At 45.4% G+C, this 13,464-nt stretch overlaps 1 long non-coding RNA gene across 15 annotated transcripts in view; it reads left to right on the top strand.

The window, feature by feature from the left end:
- LOC140484541 (uncharacterized) overlaps positions 1–13,464 on the top strand; it is a 44,195-nt gene that overhangs the window by 13,213 nt on the left and 17,518 nt on the right. For 8 of the 15 annotated variants that reach the window (XR_011962263.1, XR_011962251.1, XR_011962259.1 and 5 more), the window contains one exon: positions 10,487–10,594. The exons of 2 other annotated variants lie outside the window; for them this stretch is intronic. This is a non-coding gene — a long non-coding RNA (uncharacterized lncRNA). Of the gene's footprint in view, positions 1–4,657; positions 4,765–7,327; positions 7,612–10,486; positions 10,595–13,464 lie in introns of those variants that run through there. 5 more of the 15 variants (XR_011962252.1, XR_011962256.1, XR_011962257.1 and 2 more) reach the window with 3 other exon arrangements.

A 13,464-nucleotide genomic window follows, 5' to 3' on the forward strand; every position in this document is an offset into this window, starting at 1 on the left:
AAGGTTGGGTGAGCAAGTTTGCGGATGATACGAAAGTCGGAGGAGTTGTAGACAGTGAGGAAGGATATGGCAGGTTACAGCGGGATATAGAGAAGCTGCAGAGCTGGGCAGAAAGGTGGCAAATGGAGTTCAATGTAGCTAAGTGTGAAGTGATTCACTTTGGTAAGAGTAATAAAAAGATGGATTACTGGGCTAATGGTAGACTACTTGGTAGTGTGGAAGAGCAGAGGGATCTTGGTGTCCATGTACACAGATCTCTGAAAGTTGCCACCCAGGTAAATAGTGCAGTGAAGAAGGCATATGGCGTACTGGCTTTTATTGGTAGAGGAATTGAGTTCTGGAGTCCTGAGGTCATGCTGCAGTTGTATAAGACTCTGGTGCCGCCGCATCTGGAATATTGTGTGCAGTTTTGGTCGCCATACTATAGGAAGGATGTGGAGGCACTGGAACGGGTGCAGAGGAAGTTTACCAGGATGTTGCCTGGTATGGTAGGAAAATCCTATGAGGAAAGGCTGAGGCACTTGGGGTTGTTTTCATTGGAGAAAAGAAGGTTTAGGGGTGATTTGATAGAGGTGTACAAGATGATTAGGGGGTTAGATAGGGTTGACAGTGAGAACCTTTTTCCACGTATGGAGTCAGCTATTACAAGGGGGCATAGCTTTAAATTAAGGGGGGGTAGATATAGGACTGATGTTAGGGGTAGGTTCTTCACTCAGCGAGTCGTAAGTTCATGGGATGCCCTGCCAGTAGCAGTAGTGGACTCTCCCTCTTTATGGGTATTTAAGCGGGCATTGGATAGGTATATGGAGGATAGTGGGTTAGTGTAGGTTAGGTGGGCTTTGATCGGCGCAACATCGAGGGCTGAAGGGCCTGTACTGCGCTGTATTCTTCTATGTTCTATGTTCTATGAATTGCCCACAGTGTTCAGAGATGTGTAGGTTGAGTGGATTATCCAGACTGAATTGCCCATAATGTTCAGGGATGTGCAGGTTGGGTGGCTCTGGGAAATGCAATGTTACAGGGGCAGGTTTAGAGGCTTTCAGGGTCAGTATCAATGTGATGGGCTGAATGACCTGTTTCCACACTGATGGGATTCTCTGATAATTCTATTTTTAAAATAGTTACAGAACATAATATACCAGATCTAAACGTTAAGGTTCTGAATTGGACAAAGGCCAATTTTGATGGCACAAGGCAAGAACTTTCATCTGGCCCCTCAAGCCTGCTCTACCATTCAATAAGATCAGGGCTGATCTTTTCATGGCCTCAGCCCCACTTTCCTGCTCTCTCACCATAACCCTTAATTCCTTTCCTGTTCACAAATCTACATTTTGCCTTAAAGGCATTCAAGTTGAGAACGTCAAATGCTGCACTCGGCAGGGAATTCCACAGATTCACAACCCTTTAGCTGAAGAAGCTCCTCCTGAACACAGTCCTAAATCTGCTCCCCCTTATTTTGAGGTTATGCTCTGTAGTTTGACCCGCCCCCAGTGGAAATAGCCTCCCTGCTTCTGTCTTATCTACTCCCTTCATAATTTTATTGTTTCTGATGCAACCTCCCATTCTTCTAAATTAGAATGACTATAGAACCAGTTTTCTCAATCTCCACATACACCAATCCTCTCAACTCCCAACTCAAACTAGTGAACCTCCTCTGTACTCCCTACAGTACCAGTACATCCTTGCTAATGTAAGGGGACCAAACCTGTACACAGTACTCCAGGTGTGGCCTCCCCAGCACCCTGTACAGCTGCAGCATAACCATCCCTCTAGCAATGAAGGACAATATTCCCTTCACTGCCATAATTACCTGCTGCACCTGCAAACCAACTTCCTGTGATTCATGCACAAGGACACCCAGCTCCCTCTGCACAGCAGAATGCTGCACGTTTTCACCATTTCGTCATCCAGTTTTCTGTTCAAACGACAAAAATGGATGACCTCACATTTCCCAACATTGAACTCCATCTGCCAGACCCTTACCCACTCACGTAACTGATCTGTATCCCTGTGCAGACTGAGTGGCCTCTGCAGACATTGCTTTACCTCATCTTTGTATCAAATGTGAACTCTGACACCGGACACTTGGTCCTCAACTCCAAAACATTTGTGTAAATTGCAAACAGTTGTAGTGCCAACACTAATCCAAACACCCGTTCATCCCCATTCATTATTTTTTGCTGGTTAACCCATCCTGTATCAATAATAATTACCCATAATGCTGTGCATCTTTACCTTATTCAGCAGCCTTTTGTGTGGCAACTTATCGGATACCTTCTGGAAATCCAGGTACACCACATCCACCGAGTGTGCCTTGTCTAACGCACTCGTCGTATCCTCAAATAATTCCATTAAATGCGTTCTACATGACCTGTCTTTCCTGAATCCATGCTGTGTCTGCTCAATGAGACAATTTCTACCCAGATATCTCACCACTACTTCCTTGAGAGGTTCAAGCATTTTCTCCATTACAGAAGTTAAGCTAACGGGTCCTTTTGAAAAATAGTGGCACCACGTTTGCAGCTTCCAGTCTGTCAAATCCATCCCAGAATCCACCAAATTTTAGTGAATTTTCACGAGTCTATTTGTTATTTCCCCCCCCCCCCACCATCTCCTTTACTCCCTGGGATGCATTCCATCAGGGCCTGGAGACCCATCTACCCTTAGGCTGTTATCTTTCCCAACATTTCCTCTTTACTGGGAATGATTGCTTCTGTATCCTCATCTGCCATTGCCTCCATAGGCCTGCGACAATGAGAGTATATAGATAGAATGTTCCTGTTAAGGCCAAGGCTGGTAGGTGTAGAGAATGCCGCCTGTTGAAAGAAATTGAGGGCCTGGTCAAGAAAATGAAGTAGGCGTATGGCAGGTACAGACAGCTGTGTTTGTGTAAATCCCTAGAGGAGTATAGGGGCAGTAGGAGTATACTCGAGGTAAACCAGGAGGGCAAAAAGGGGACATGAGATAGCTTTAGGAAATAGGTTTAAGGAGAATCAAAGGTGATTGTACAAATACACTAAGGACAAATGAGTAACCAGGCAGATAATAGGTAACCGCAAATCAAGGCTGTCTGTGGAACCGCAGGAGGTGAGAGAGATTCTGTATGAACGGAGAGGTTTTACAAACAAAATGTGCACATCGGAAAACACAAATTTGAACATCACAGTCTTGTGTTTTCAGTAAACGGGGAATTGCCTCAGTGTGGCTGCAGGCATGAGTGCGCGCCGCCATCTTTCTTTGGGGCAAGAATTCACTGGACACATGCGGAGCCACCAGCTTTGTAGGGGGCAATGTGCAGCCAGGTGCATGTGCAGCCTTTCTCTGGTACAGAGTCATTGGGCAGGATTTACACAGAGCACATTCAAACTCAGAGAAATGGATGTTTATTTCTGGATTTGTTTCATCATTCATTTAAATGATTTGGTATCGTAAATGACTTTGCAGGTCATACAAAATTAGAGATATTGTGGATAATGAAGAAGGTTACCTCAGATTACAATGAGATATTGATCAGATAGGGTTTAATTTAGATAAATGTGAGGTGCTGCATTTTGGAAAAGCAAATCAGGGCAGGACTTATACACCGAATGACAAGGCCCTGGAGATGTTTGCGGAACAAAGAGACCTTGGACTGCAGGTTCATAGTCCTTGCAAGTCAAGGATAGGATGATGAAGAAGGTGTTTCGTATATTTTCCTTTATTGGTTCGAGCATTGAGTATAGGATGTGGGAGGTCATGTTGCTGTACAGGACATTCGTTAGGCCAATTTTGGAATAGTGTGTGCAGTTCTGGCCTGCCTCCTATCAGAAGGGAGCTGTGAAACTTGAAAGGTTTCAAAAAAGACTTATAAGGATGTTGTTAGGGTTGGAAGATTTGAGCTACAGGGTGAGGCATAAAAGGCTGGGGCTGTTTTCCCTGGAGTGCCATAGGCTGAGCGGTGAAGTTATGGAGGTTTATACAATCATGAGGGGCATGAATAGGGTAAATGAACAAGGTGTTTTCCCTGGAGTGGTGGTGTCCAGAAGTAGAGGGCATTGCTATAGGGTGAACGGAGAAAATTTCAAAGGGGCCTAAAGGACAACTTGTTCATGCAGTGGGTGGAATGAGCTGCCAGAGGAAATGATAGAGGCTAGTACAATTAAAACATGTTAAAGGCATCTAACTGGACATATGATATGATTAGGAAGCGTTTCCAGGGATATAGGCCAAGTGCTGGCAAATGGGAATAGACTAGGTTCGGATACCTGTTTGGCAAGGATGAGTTAGACCGAAGGGTCTGTGTCGGTGCTATACATCTCTATGACTGTGGGATCATAACAGCTTATACTGTTCTGCTTCATCTCTGGGCTCCCTCATGACCACTTTGTCAATGTCTAGCTTCCTCAATTTCGAACAATGGATGTATTTTTGGTCTGTTTGGTTTTTTACTATTATTTTTACAGACATTTTTGTTAGTTAATTTTTCACTGCCGCCCAGCCCCTGACCATGTGTTGCTTATCAATATTTTCCGGAAAATCTTTAACGGTCGAGAATTCCTTTTTCCAACAAGCAAGTGTATCTTCCTTCCATTTCTGACTATCTCATTCTGCACCATTTTCATTCCCTGTAATCTATTTTGCACTCCCTGAAACATCAACTGTGTTTCTCCTTCTACAGATCCCAGTGATTAATGCCAAAACCCTGTTGCCTGTGGAGAGGGTGATGTTTGACTTTCTTGTACAGCTGCAGTTTGTGTGGTGTAGGTGCTCCCACAATGTGGTTGGGTAAGAGACATTACAGATTATTCATTACAGCAACAGTGATGACTTGAAGGTAATGTCCAAATCAAGAACAGTTTGTAGTTTTATTATCATGCTTATAATTCCACAAAAATATCATTTAGAATTTTAAACATAAGGCCAGAGCTGGTGATATTAGGTCAGGTGACCAAAAGCGTTGTCAAATAAGCAGGTTTTGAGAAATGTCTTAAAGGAGGAAAGCACACCTGAGGGGTTTTGGCTGTGAATTTCAGACCTTGTTGCTTTGGCAACTGTAAAAGCAGCCAGACAGGTGAAGTAATGAATTAACAGATCATTGGGAGTCTCGAACAGAATGGGTTGTCGAGGTCTCAAAGGGTGTGTGACGCAGTGAGCTAGGGATGATCACAACCAGGAATTAAATCAAGGGTGAGAATTTTAAATTGAGGGATATGGGCCGGATGCTGGCAGGTGAGACTAGATGGAGTTGGAATATCTGGTCGGCATGGACAGGTTGGATTGAAGGGTCTGTTTCCAAGCTATACATCGCTGTAGCTCTATGTTGTTGATTATGAATATGAGCCTTTTGATGGATCAACAAGTTTTGGTACAAGGGAGTACTTGGGCAACAGAGATTTAGTTTTTCTTGAGATTTCAGGGAGGTTGAATGTGGGAAGCTGGCCAGGAGTATGTTTGGATAATGAAGTCTGGAGATAACACGAGGTGGATGGAAGTATATGAGCTGAGACAAGGGTAGACACAGCTAGAAATAGTAGTCTTGTAGTGGGACTGGGCTGTCACGCTCACCTCACCTCTGGGATTCAATTAGTTGTCAGATTGTGAATCAGGGCAGTAACACAATCGGGAGCTGAGTGGCCCTGGTGGTGCCTAACCTGAGTGTCACTCAGCTGGCTGTTGCTGAGCAGCTGCTGCTTGGTAGCCCTGTCGATGACATCTTCCATCACTTTACTGCTGATCGAGTGTGGCCTGATAGAGGGAAATTGGCTGGGTTGGATTGCCCTGTGTTTTTGTGTTGAACATCCCTGGGCAATGTTCCACATTGTCGGTAGATGCCAGTGCTGGAGCGGTACTTGGCTTGGTGGGTGGCAAGTTCTGGGGCACAAACCATCAGTATTATTGCCAGAATATTGGCAGAGCCCATAGCCTTGCACTACTTAACCATTTCTTGATGTTATTCAAACTGAATCAAACTGGCTTAAAACTCACATCTGTGATGTTGGAAACCACTGGAGAAGGCTGAGATGAATCATCCCACTTTGCACTTCTGGCTGCAGATTGCTGCAAATGCTGTCATCTTATCTGGTGCATGGGTGTTTGAGGCCCCTCCATCAGTAAGGGTGGGGATATCTGTGATGCTTCCTCCAGTGAGTTGTTTAATTGTCCATCACCGTTCACAACTGGGTGTGGCAGAACTGCAGAGTTCCATTGGATGTAGGATCACTTCGCTCTGTGGCTTGCTGCTGATGCTGTTTGACATGCAGATGGTCCTGTTTGGTAGATTCACCAGGTTGACACTTCATTTTTAGGTATGCCTGCTGCTGCTCTTGGCATGCTCTCCTTTACTGTGCATTGTGATGGGTGAGAGCGGGATTTACAAACCCATGCGATTACAGATTGTGCTGGAGTACAGTTCTGCTGTTGATGTCCCACAGTGCCTCAGAGATACCCAGTTTGAGATCCTACATCTCTTCAAAGTCTATCCCATTTTGAACGGTGATAGTGTCACTCAACACAATGGAGGTTTTTCTCAACTTTAAGCCAAGACTTGTGTTTCCAAAAGGAATGTGTGATGGTCGCTCCTACCGATACTATCATGGACAGATGTATCTGCAGCTGGTCAATTCATAACAATGAGATCAAGTATGTTTTACACTCTTGTTGGTACCTTCACCACCCGCTGCAGACTCAGTTGAGCAGCTATGTCCTTCAGGACCTGGCCAGCTCAGTCAGTAATTCTGTTGCAGAGTTAGTCTCGATTGTGGACATTGAAATCCTGTACCCAGAGTACGTTTTACAAAATTTTACTTCCACAGTGCTTCCTCCAAATGTTGTTCAACATGAAGAAGAACTGATCCATCAGCCAAGGGAGGACAGTACGTGGTAATCAGCAGGAGCCATGAGATTTCCTGGTGTCCGGAGTCAATGCTGAGTACTCCAAGGGCAAATCCTCCCTGTCTTGTGCCACGACCTCTGCCTGGTCTGTCCTGCTGGTGGGGCAGGACATATCCAGAGATTTCAGGAGAAAGTGAAGACTGCAGATGCTGGAGGTCAGAGTCAAGAGTCTGGTGCTGGAAAAGCACAGCAGGTCAGGCTGATGAAGGGCTTAGGCTTGAAACATCGATTCTCCTGCTCCTCGGATGTTGTCTGACCTGTTGCGCTTTTTCATCACCACAATCTCAATATCTTGGGATGGTGATGGTGGTGTCTGGTCATTGTCTGTAAGGGTTGATTTCATGTGTATGAGTATGTCAGGCTGTTCCTTCATTTGTCTGTGAGACAGCTCTGCACATTTTGGCCCCAAAATCCAGATGTTAGTCTGGAGGACATTGCACCATTGAGAGGGCAGATTCTGTGGTTGTATTAAATGGTGCCTTCTTAGATGCTGAGTGGTCCATCCAGTTTCATTCCTTTGTTGAAACTTTGCAGTGATTAATACAGTGAGTAGCTGGCTGGGCCACTGTCAGGTTGGCAGGATTTTTTTTCCGCCATTGACAATGGTTCCATGGAGATCAGGAGATTCCTAATTCCAGTTATTGTTTCTTGAATTCAGATTCCACCATCTGCCAAGATGGGATTCGAACCAGGACTTCAGTCGTTTGTTTTAATATTTTGGATAAAATTTAAATACATTAGGTTTGTTCACTCACTTTAAATATCACTAACCCAGGTTTTGTTTCTTTGTGAAACACTGTCCATCATCCTGTCTCCTCCATCCTTCTCTCCAACAACAAGAGTTTGGAGCACATGGAGTTTCTTTGTCACTAAGACTGAGATAATCCGATCTGGAGCTTCCCTCCCTCCCACTAACCCGCCGAGCCAAACTGCCTCACGTGGTGTTCCCGGTTTTTGTCCTAAACTGACATCTTCCTCCAGTCTCTTGTCAAGCCTTATCAGAGCTCACCTTGACCCTTTCCCCTAATCTCACTAAACTACAGACTTTCCAACTCTCTTTCCTCCTCCTCCTCATCAGTCCCCCTCACCGATTCACAGACATTGTTCCTTGTTCTGTCTTTTCTGGTTATGTCCTTCTTTCCCAAAATCCTGCTCCATCTCCACTCTCCCTTTCCTTTCTGAATTCCTTGCATTTGGTGTCCTTGGTCCCTTCTGTGTCTCACGTACGTACGTACTGCCAGGAGGTGACATTGTACAAAAGTACCATGTTGGGTTTCGCATGTACACTGATAATGCCCAGCCCTCCCTCCCCATCATCACTCTCCATTACTCCACTGTTACTCAGTTATCAAACTGCTTACCATATTCCCACTACTTGATGAGGTGCAGTTTCCTCCAATGAAACATTGTAGTGGGTAAACCCATTGCCTCACAAATTCCTTTCCCTAACTGCTGAGCCTCTCCCTCTCACTGGGAACTATGCAGCAGAACTACACTCTTCACAGTATTGCAGTTATATCTGACGCGAAGCTGACCTTCTGATCAGACATCTGCACAATCCCAAACACCAGGAATTCCAATCTCTTAAACGTTGCTTGTCTCCTCCTCACCCCAGCTCCATTGCTACTGAAACCCCTTACCCGTGTCTGTGTTGCCTTAAACTTGACGAATCCGAAACAGAACCCTTGATTCTGTGACTGACTCAGAATCTGGTTTCAAACTCCCCCCTCAGTACTTACCTTCAGACACATCAATATTTATTCTGTCAAACCCCTTAAGAATCTGGTGGTGCGGTCTGATCGTAAGTGGTGGAAATGACAGAAGATGATGTGTTGTATCTGGGTGGAAGGAAAGGACTTAGGGGTGTGTTCTATCCTTGTTGAAGTTAGAGGTGTGGGTTTCAAAGGCAGAGGTGCGGGAAGTGGAGGAGATATAGTGGATTGTATTGACCACATGGGAGGGGAAATTGCAGTCCTTGAAATACGGGGCCATTTGGTATGTTCTGGCCTCACTGGAACACTGCAGTCAGCATGAGACAGAGATGTTGGCCAGGGAACAGACTCGTGTGTTAAAGTGGCAGGCAGCTTGAAGCTCAGGGTCTGTTTTTGCAGCAGAACGTAGATCATCAGTCGCCATTTCCGCCACCTCCACTGAGATGCTGCCAGACACAGGTTCCTGTCCCCTCCATTAACAGCTATGCATCCTCCCAGCCAGATCGTAATCAACTCCTTTGTCTTTCCAAATGTTCTAGTCTCTCTTTGGGTTCTGTCCCTGCCTATTATTTACTCTTTAACCCCTATCTCCTGCAGTACAAAGATCTGCAGATTAGTTGAATTGGCCAAGCTAAATTTCCCATAATGCTCAGGGATGTGTAGGTTAGGTGCATTATTTGTGATAAATATACAGTAATAGGGTAGGGGAATGGGTCTGGGTGGGAGGGACGCTGTGGAACATTTGGGCTGAATGGCCTGTTTCCACACTGTCAGGATCCTAATTTTCCCAGCTCCCATCGGTTCTGAGGAAGGGCCACTGGACAGATTTCTGTTCCCAAATGCTGCCAGACCTGCTGAGCTTTCCCAGCACCTTCTGCTTGTTGTTCCTGATTGACACCATCCATACACCTTCTGGGTTTGATTTTTTTTTATTTTCTTTTTTTTTTAACCCCCACACTACCACCGAAGTGCGGTAGTGCTTATTTTTATTCCCCAGCACCCATGGTGTGTGTGTGTGTAGGTGCGAGACACAGTGAAAGACACAAAGTGCACAAATCTTTATTCAATTGCCACCACCAGGAAGATAGGAAACCACCAGAGTGGCCAGTGACAAGCACTGCCCTTCACATCAAAGGGCAATGCTGTGTGATCAAAACAGTGAAGGGGAGGGTAAGGACTAAATCAAAATAGAGTTGGAGGGGTAAATAATACATTCCACTCCCTGCGGCGCCCACCTCTCCCTGAACGACTCCAGGGTGTTGGTGGACACCGCGTGCTCCTTCTCCAAGGAACCTTCTGGGTTTGATTCAGACAGGGGGAGGATCCCACCACTGACCTCACAATGGGGTCCAGCTGATTGATGGCAGCTTCGGACCAATAGGAAAAGGTGGTGGGACTGGTGGACCAAGTGGAACCAGCTGGTCATCCAAACAATGGGAGTGAATGAGGGGCGTGGCCAGTGGGATGACACGTCACCAGTAACTCAGCCGATGCAGTGCCACGTGACTTGGTCGTTGGTGAATGTGGGAGACGCAAACAGAGAAGGGGAGAGTGGCCTCGGGGACAGGGAGATAATGAGTCACTTTAGACTGGGAAATTTTAATTACACTCTATGCGGTTCATAAATCTGAATTAGAAACTCTTAATCCAGCGTTTGCGGCAGATGGGAAAATGGCTGGGGCCCTCAGGGGGTGAAAGGTCCTGGGATATGGCCGCCATCTTTACTGGGGACAAGGTATCAGTGAAGGCGCATGTGCATGTCTCCTTCATAGGATTGGGGGCGGGGGTGCGCCGTGCAACTTGAAGAGAAGCATTTACACATCAAGCACATACCAAGAAAAAAGTATGTCTTTATATTCTTCCTGCACTGACTGTGAGGTTTGTTTTGTGAATTCATTTCATAGGATATTATATCAGAATAATTGAGGCTGGGATCTCAAAAGCAAGTTTTTACAGTCAATGGAGTCATCAGGATCTGAATATCATTGGCATTTAACTGTGGAAGGAGAAAGGTTTGTCTGTTCTGTTTGTGGGAAGATATCTCCAATATTTTTGTTAAGCAGAAAGATGTACAAATTCGTGGTTTAATCACCCTTTTGGGTGTGTGCTGTGTTCTCGGTCCTGCAGCTGAGGAAGGAAATATTGGCCTGAGAGGGAGCATTGATTTATCCAAATTACACCTCGTCTCTTTCTAAGAACACTCAGATTTAGACCCAATCACCCACTTCATGATGTTAATCTGTAAACTTCATATTTTCAATTACTTGCAAACTTCCCATTAAAAATCCTTTTGGACTCCAATTCCAGTACCTTTTCAGGTGGAATGTTCCAGCTACTGACAACTGTTTGTTCATTCAAAAACTGCTGAGATCCATGTTGACTCTGGGGTTACAAAGGGCTGAATTGAAAGATGAGGTGCTGTCCCTGAGCTCCCATTGAGATGCATTGGAACAGTACAAGAGGCTGAGGGCAGTGTCGGTGTGAGCAGACAATGAAAATGACAGGGCTGCACTGTGAGGGCTGCTTGGCTCAATGAAAGTGTTCTGGAGTTGGGTGTAAACAGAGTGAGGGGAGACAGGGAGAAGGTGAAGCTGAAACTCCGTTTTAGTTCAGGCCGTTCAGAAATTCACAGTCCCAATGGGAACAACCAGTTTTTAGGTGATACCTGTGGAATATTTGTTAACAGTTTTTAAAGTATTTTTTCCTGAGGGCAGTTGAGAGTTAACCACATTGCTGTGGGTCTGGAGTCACATGTAGGCCAGACCAGGTGAGGATGACCGTTTCCTTCCCTACAGGACATAAGTGAACCAGATGGGTTTTCTAACAGTTGACAATAGTTTCATGGTCATCATTCGCCTTTCCATTCTAGATTGTATTCAATTCCGATGCTGCCATCAGCCATGTTGGGATTCTAACCCTAATCCTCGGAACATTGCACATGTCACTCATCTGGCAGGAATACCATTAAGCCATTGCCTCCCTTTTTAGCAATGTTTAAAAGAACGCTCCATCATTCTACGTGTACAATGATAAAATACTACAACGTCCATGTGTCAGCCTCTCCAAAAGGTCAATTAACAGAAATTTGTTTGGGGGCGAAATATTTCACTTTTTTGAGGGGGGCGGGGTTTATTAAACAAAAATGAATCCAGATAAAAATTGTACGCCACGCACATGTAATTTCGGAGGGGGATTACAGAGACAGGGAGGGTTGTGGGACCAGAGGGGGATTGTTGTCCAAACATCACTGTGGTGTACATGGACTGCAGCATTTCAGGGAGGCGGTTAACCACCACTTTCTCCAAGACAAGTAAAGGTGGCCAATAAATACTGGTCTGGGCAGCAAAGGCAACCCCCAGTGAATAAAACCAAGCAGTGACCTCTCTGAGCTGACTTGCTGTGAAGTTAAAAATTTCTCTGGAAATGGAGTGGGCAGAGAAGAGAAACGGTGACATTTCACAGCTGTCCTCAGAGAGACATCACCATTGGAAATACTCAGAGCCGGGGATCAGCTCAGTGAGTTTCAGTCTCTTCAAATATCAATCTTAGTCGATTTAATTTTAATAAATCTACAAAAGTGAGTAAGGTGAGGATTTCTTTTTAATGTCTTAGGGTCTCTTAATTAAATGTTTAAGATATGAAACGTGAGCATTAAGTTATTCTCGGGCAGTATTTTTCGAGCAGTAAGACTGTGCCTTTGTCTTGGTCTGCAGATTGTTAAGGCGGAGAGATGGCCTGTTGTAGAGTGGCGTGCTGTTCCTGTCAGATGTGGGAGATTAGGGAGAGTTTCAATGATCCTGATGATTGTCTGCAGGAAGTGTGATTGCAAATCCTATTGGAACGCATGGATTGGTGGAGGAGTGATTAAAGACAGTGAGGAATTGACAGGAGGCCGGGGGGTGTGATAAGGGGCAGTCTCAGGAATGCAGGATACTGCAGATACAGTCAGTTAGGTGGGTTACCTCCAGGAAAGCTAGGAGGGGTAGGCAGGTAGTACAGCAGTCTTCTCTGGCTATCCCCATCTCAGACAAGTATACTGTTTTGGAAAATGTAGGTGGTAACAGACTTTCAGGGGAATGTAACACTGACAGTCAAGTTACTGGTACTGAGACTGGCTTCTAACATAATGTGAGGTATATCCAGTTCCACACGATCGATGGTGATAGGGGACTCTCTAGTCAGGGGCACAGTCTGCCATTTCTGCAGCTGACAGTGAGAGATCAGAATGGGTGGTGCGGCCCTGGTGCCAGTGTCAAGGATGTCTCACAGAGGGAGAAGAATATTCTCAAAGGGAAAAATAACCAGTGAGAGGACATTGTACATTGGTACCAATGGCATAGGAAGGGGAAAGCATGGGGTCCTGACAAGCAGGGAGATTTGCTAGTGCCACTGGGGAGGCATTAAACCAGTGAGGGAGTCGGGGTAATCCTAAAGAGATAGTGAGAAAAGAGGTGAGTCTGAGGCTGGTACTGTTCACAGGTCAGACTGTCAAGGCAGGCAAGAGCAAGTCACAGAGTGAGGTGCGACGGACCAGTTGCACTGCATTTATTTCAGTGCAAGAGACCTGACAGGTCAGGCAGGTGGGCTCAGGGTATGGTTTTGAACATGGCACTGGGATATTACAGCAATTACAGAGGCATCACTCAGGGATGGACAGGACTAACAGTTTAATGTTCCAGGGTATAGATGCTATAGCAAGGATAGAAAGGGGCCAACAGAGCAGGGAGAGAAGTGTTTTTGCTTAGGGATAACATTACGGCTGGGCTTCGGGAGGATATTCCTGGGAGTACCTCCAGGCAAGTTATTTGGTTGGTACTGAGAAATAAGAAAAGGATGACCATCTTACTGGGATTGTATTATAGACTCTCTCCCAATACTCAGC

This window comes from Chiloscyllium punctatum, chromosome 13 (assembly GCF_047496795.1).
Source record: "Chiloscyllium punctatum isolate Juve2018m chromosome 13, sChiPun1.3, whole genome shotgun sequence".
Taxonomy (NCBI): domain Eukaryota; kingdom Metazoa; phylum Chordata; class Chondrichthyes; order Orectolobiformes; family Hemiscylliidae; genus Chiloscyllium; species Chiloscyllium punctatum.